Genomic DNA, 6,118 nt, shown 5'->3' on the forward strand with positions numbered 1-6,118 from the left:
GGTAGTTTTTAGTATGATTTAGTTAGTTTTTAGTATATTTTTTTAGTTTTTATGCAAAAATCACATTTTTGGACTTTACTATGATCTTGTGTATTTTTCTGTGATTTCAGGTATTTTCTGGCTGAAATTGAGGGACCTGAGCAAAAATCTAATTCAGAGGCTGAGAAAGGACTGAAGATGCTGTTGGATTCTGACCTCCCTGCACTGGAAGTGGATTTTCTGGAGCTACAGAAGCCCAATTGGTGCGCTCTCAATTGCACTGAAAGTAGACATCTTGGGCTTTCCAAAAATGTATAATAGTCCATACTTTGCCCGAGATCTGATGGCCCAAACTGGCGTCAAAACGCTGGTCAAAGACCATTTTCTAGCGTTAAATGCCAAAACTGGCATAAAAACTGGAGTTAAACGCGCAAACTAGCACCAGAGCTGGCGTTTAACTCCAAGAAAAGCCTATGCACGTGAAAGCTTCAATGCTCAGCCCAAGCACACACCAAGAGGGCTCCGGAAGTAGATTTCTGCATCATTTACTTATTTCTGTAAACTCTAGGTTACTAGTTCATTGTAAATAGGACAATTTACTATTGTATTTTCATCTTTTTGATCATCTTTGATCTTAGGATCAGGTCTTTGAACCCTTTTTGATTGTTTCATTTTATTTGGGAGGCATGGCCATTCGGCCATGTCTAGACCTTGTTCTTATATATTTTCAACGGTGGAGTTTCTACACCTCATAGATTAAGGTGTGGAGCTCTGCTGCTCCTCATAAATTAATACATTACTACTGTTTTCTATTCAATTCAAGCTTATTCTTGTTCTAAGATATCCATTCTCACTTCAACATGATGAATGTGATGATCAAGTGACACTCATCACCATTCTCACTTAAGAACACGTGCCTGACAACCACTTCCGTTCTACCTGAAAACAAGCTTGAATGCATATCTCTTGGCCTCCTGATTCACGATGCATGGTTGCCTCTTCTGACAACAGAGTCTTCCATTCTGTGCAATCAGAGTCTTCGTGGTATAAGCTAGAATTAATTAGCAGCATTCTTGAGATCCGAAAAGTCTAAACCTTGTCTGTGGCATTCCGAGTAGGATCTGGGATGGGATGATTGTGACGCGCTTCAAACTCATAACTGTTGGGCGCAGTGACAGTGTGCAAAAGGATCAATGGATCTTATTCCGACACGATCGAGAATTGATAGATGATTAGCCCTATGTAACCCATAGCCGGACCATTTTCACTGAGAGGACGGATGGTAGCCATTGACAACGGTGATCCCCCAACATACAACTTGCCATGGAAGAGAGTATGCATGACGGGATGAAGACAGTAGGAAAGTAGAGATTCAGAAGGAACAGAGCATCTCCATACACTTATCTGAAATTCCTACCAATGAATTACATAAGTATTTCTATCTTATTTTATGTCTTATTTATCTTTTAGTTATCAAAACCCCATAACCAATTGAATCTGCCTGACTGAGATTTACAAGATGACCATATCTTGCTTCAAGCCGACAATCTTCGTGGGATCAACCCTTACTCACGTAAGGTATTTCTTGGATGACCCAGTGCACTTGCTGGTCAGCTACGCGGAGTTGTAAAGAAAGTGTGTGTATCACGATTTTGTGTACCAAGTTTTTGGCGTCGTTGCCGGAGATTGTTCGAGTTTGGACAACTGACGGTTCATCTTGTTGCTTAGATTAGGTATTTTTCTTTTTATTTTGTCCTTCAGAATTTTTAAGAATGAATTCTAGAGATTCAGATGATGTTTTTATCATCACAGGAGCTAGTTGATTCCTATCAATTTGGCTGTTGTGTGTAATGTCCAGCTGAAGCTTGGTTTGCTTATGAGCGGATAATTTATACGCTTTTTGTCATTGTTTTTGCATAGTTTTTAGTATGATTTAGTTAGTTTTTAGCATATTTTTATTAGTTTTTAAGCAAAATTCACATTTTGGACTTTAGTATGAGTTTTTGTATTTTTCTGTGATTTTAGGTATTTTCTGGCTGAAATTGAGGGACCTGAGCAAAAATTTGATTCAGAGGCTGACAAAGGACTGTTGATGCTGTTGGATTCTGACCTCCCTGCACTTGAAATGGAATTTTTGGAGCTACAGGAGTCCAAATGGTTTGCTTTTAATTGCGTTGAAAATTAGACATCTAGATGTTTCCAGAAATGTATAATAGTCCATACTTTTCTCGAGTTTAGATGACGCAAACTGGCATTTAACACTAGCTTTTTGCCCTATTCTGGCGTTAAACGCCAGAAACAAGTTGCAAAGCAGAGTTAAACGCTAGAAACAAGTTACAAACTAAAGTTTAACTCCATGGAAGACCTTTACACATGAAAGCTTCAATGCTCAACCCAAGCACACACCAAGTGGGCCCGGATGTGGATTTCTGCGTCATTTATTTATTTCTGTAACCCTAGTAACTAGTTTAGTATACATAGAACTTTTTACTATTTTACTCACATCTTTTGATCATCTTTTGATCTCTTGATCACGTTTTGGGGGCTGGCCTCACGGCCATGCATGGACCATCATCACTTATGTATTTTCAATGGTGGAGTTTCTACACACCATAGATTAAGGTGGAGCTCTGCTGTTTCTCGAGTATTAATGCAAAGTACTATTGTTCTTCTATTCAATTCATACTTGTTCTTATTCTAAGATATTCATTTGCACACAAGAACATGATGAATGTGATGATTATGTGACACTCATCACCATTCTCCCTTATGAACGCGTGATTGACAACCACTTCCATTCTACATGAAAACAAGCTTGAATGTATATCTCTTGGGTTTCTAATCAACGATTCACATCGACTCTCCTCTGACAATGGAGCATCTGAATCTGAGATTAGAGTATTCGTTGTATAGGCTAGAATCCATTGGCAGCATTCTTGAGATCTAAAAAGTCTAAACCTTGTCTGTGGTATTCCGAGTAGGATCTGGGATGGGATGACTGTGACGAGCTTCAAACTCGCGACTGTAGGACGTGGTGACAGACGCAAAAGGATAGTAAATCCTATTCCTACACAATCGAGAACCAACAGCTGATTAGCCATACGATATCTGTGCATGGTATTTTTCATCCGAGATGAGAAATCCGACAGTTGATTTGCCGTACAGAAACCGTAGAGGACCATTTTCACTGAGAGGACGGAAAGTAGCCATTGACAACGGTGACACCCAACATACAGCTTGCATAGAAAGGAGTATGAAGGATTGGATGAAGGCAATAGGAAAGCAGAGATTCAAAAGGAACAACGCATCTCCATACGCTTATCTGAAATTCCCACCAATGAATTACATAAGTATCTTTATCTTTATTTTATGTTTTATTTATCTTTTAATTATTAAAACTGCATAACGATTTAAATCTGCCTGACTGAGATTTACAAGGTGACCATAGCTTGCTTCAAGCCGACAATCTCTGTGGGATCGACCCTTACTCACGCAATGTTTATTACTTGGACGACCCAGTGCACTTGCTGGTTAGTTGTGCGAAGTTGTGAAAAAGAGTTGAGATTATAGTTGTGCGTACCAAGTTGTTGGTGCCATTGAGATCACAATTTCGTGCACCAAGTTTTTGGCGCCGTTGTCGGGGATTGTTCGAGTTTGGACAACTGACGGTTCATCTTGTTGCTTAGATTAGGTAATTTTCTTTTTGTTTCAATCTTTATTCTCTTTTCAAAAAGTTTTCAAAAATCTTTCAAAAATTTTTTTCTTTGTTTTCGTTTTTCCAAAATAATTTTTGAAAAATTACAAAAAAATTAATAAAATCATAAAAACCAAAAAATATTTTGTGTTTCTTGTTTGGGTCTAGTGTCAAATTTTAAGTTTGGTGTCAATTGCATCTTTTTAATTTTCTAAATTTTTTTTTTCAAAAACTCATGCATGGTGTTCTTCATGATCTTCATGTTGTTCTTGACAACTCTTCTTGTTTGATCTTCATATTTTCTTGTTTTGTGTCTTTTCTTGTTTTTCATATGCAATTTTGCATTCATAGTGTCTAAACATGAAAAATCTCTAGGTTTGATGTCTTGCATGTTTTTCTTTTCTTGAAAATTTTTCAAAAATAAGTTCTTGATGTTCATCATGATCTTCAAAGTGTTCTTGGTGTTTATCTTGACATTCATAGTGTTCTTGCATGCATCATTTGTTTTGATCCAAAATTTTTATGTCTTGAATCATCTTGTTGTTTTTCTCTCTCCTCATTAAAATTCAAAAATAAAAAATATCTTTTCCTTATTTTACTCATAATTTTCGAAATCTTTGCGTTGACTTAGTCAAAAATTTTTAAAATAAATTGTTTCTTGTTAGTCAAGTCAAGATTTCAATTTCAAAAATCCTATCTTTTCAAAATCTTTTTCAAAATCAAATCTTTTTCATTTCTCTCTTTAATATTTTCGAAAATTTTAAAATTTATTTTCAAAATATTTTTCTTAATTTTATAATTTTCAAAAACTTTACTAACAATTAATGTGATTAAGTCAAAAATTTGAACTTTGTTACTTTATTGTTAAGAAAGGTTCAATCTTTAAATTCTAGAATCATATCTTTTAGTTTCTTGTTAGTCAAGTAATCAACTTTAATTTTAAAAATCAAATCTTTTTCAAAATAAATTTCAATCATATCTTTTCAAACATATCTTTTTCAAATCATATCTTTTTCAAAATCAATTTCAAAATCTTTTCTAACTTCTTATCTTTTCAAAATTGATTTTCAAATCTTTTTCAACTAACTAATTGACTTTTTGTTTGTTTTGCTATTTCTTATTTTTTTCAAAACCACCTAACTACTTTTCTCTCTCTAATTTTCCAAAATTCCTCACCCTTTTTCAAAATTCTTTTTAATTAACTAATTGTTTTAAATTTTAATTTTTAATTTTAATTTTATTTCTTCTCCTAATTTTCGAAACTAACATCATAAATAAAATAAAAACAAAATTATTTCTCTTTTCTCTTCTTAATCCTATTCGAATTCTCTCTCTCTTTCTCATCTTCTTCTATTTATTTATTTATCTACTAACACTTCTCTTCTACTCATAATTCGAACCCTCTTCTCTTCTCTCTCTGTGTTCGAATTTTTTCTCTTCTATTCTTCTTCTCTTCTACTCACATAAAGAAATCTTTATACTGTGACATAGAGGATTCTTCTTCTTTTCTATTCTTTCTTTTTTCATATGAGCAGGAGCAAGGACAAGGACATTCTTGTTGAAGCAGATCCTGAACCTGAAAGGACTCTGAAGAAGAAGCTAAGAGAAGCTAAAGCACAACAATCCAGATAAAACCTTACAGAGAATCTCAAAAAAAAGGAGACATGGCCGAACCCAAAAACAATGCAAGGAAGATGCTTGGGTACTTTACTGTACCAAATTCCAACTTACATGGATGAAGCATCTCAATCCCTGCCATTGGAGCAAACAACTTTGAGCTAAAGCCTCAATTAGTTTCTCTGATGCAACAGAATTGCAAGTTTCATGTACTTCCATCAGAAGATCCTTTTCAGTTCTTAACTGAATTCTTGCAGATCTGTGATACTGTTAAGACCAATGGAGTTAATCCTGAGGTCTATAAGCTTATGCTTTTCCCTTTTGCTGTAAGAAACAAAGCTAGAACATGGTTGGACTCTCAACCTAGAGATAGCCTGAACTCTTGAGATAAGCTGGTCACGAGTTTCTTAGCCAAGTTCTTTCTTCCTCAAAAGCTGAGCAAGCTTAGAGTGGATGTTTGAACCTTCAGATAGAAAGAAGGTGAATCCCTCTATGAAGCTTGGAAAAGATACAAGCAACTGACAAAAAAATGTCCTTCTGATATGCTTTCAGAATGGACCATTCTGGATATATTCTATGATGGTCTGTCTGAATTGTCTAAGATGTCATTGAACCATTCTGTGGGTGGATCTATTCACCTGAAGAAAATGCCTATAGAAGCTCAGGAACTCATTGACATAGTTGCAAATAACCAGTTCATGTACACTTCTGAAAGGAATCCTGTGAGTAATGGGACGCCTCAGAGGAAGGGAGTTCTTGAAATTGATGCTCTGAAAGCCATATTGGCTCAGAACAAAATGTTGACTCAACAAGTCAATATGATTTCTC

General features: G+C 35.4%; 1 non-coding gene across 1 annotated transcript; it reads right to left on the reverse strand.

Annotated features, from left to right (window-relative positions):
• Positions 1 to 5,730: 5,730 nt before the first annotated feature.
• LOC112704590 (small nucleolar RNA R71) lies at positions 5,731 to 5,838 on the reverse strand. Its single transcript, XR_003155207.1, has one exon. It is a non-coding gene; the product is annotated as a small nucleolar RNA R71 (small nucleolar RNA).
• Between the last annotated feature and the right edge of the window lie 280 nt (positions 5,839 to 6,118).

This window comes from Arachis hypogaea, chromosome 7 (genome assembly GCF_003086295.3).
Source record: "Arachis hypogaea cultivar Tifrunner chromosome 7, arahy.Tifrunner.gnm2.J5K5, whole genome shotgun sequence".
Taxonomy (NCBI): Eukaryota; Viridiplantae; Streptophyta; class Magnoliopsida; order Fabales; family Fabaceae; genus Arachis; species Arachis hypogaea.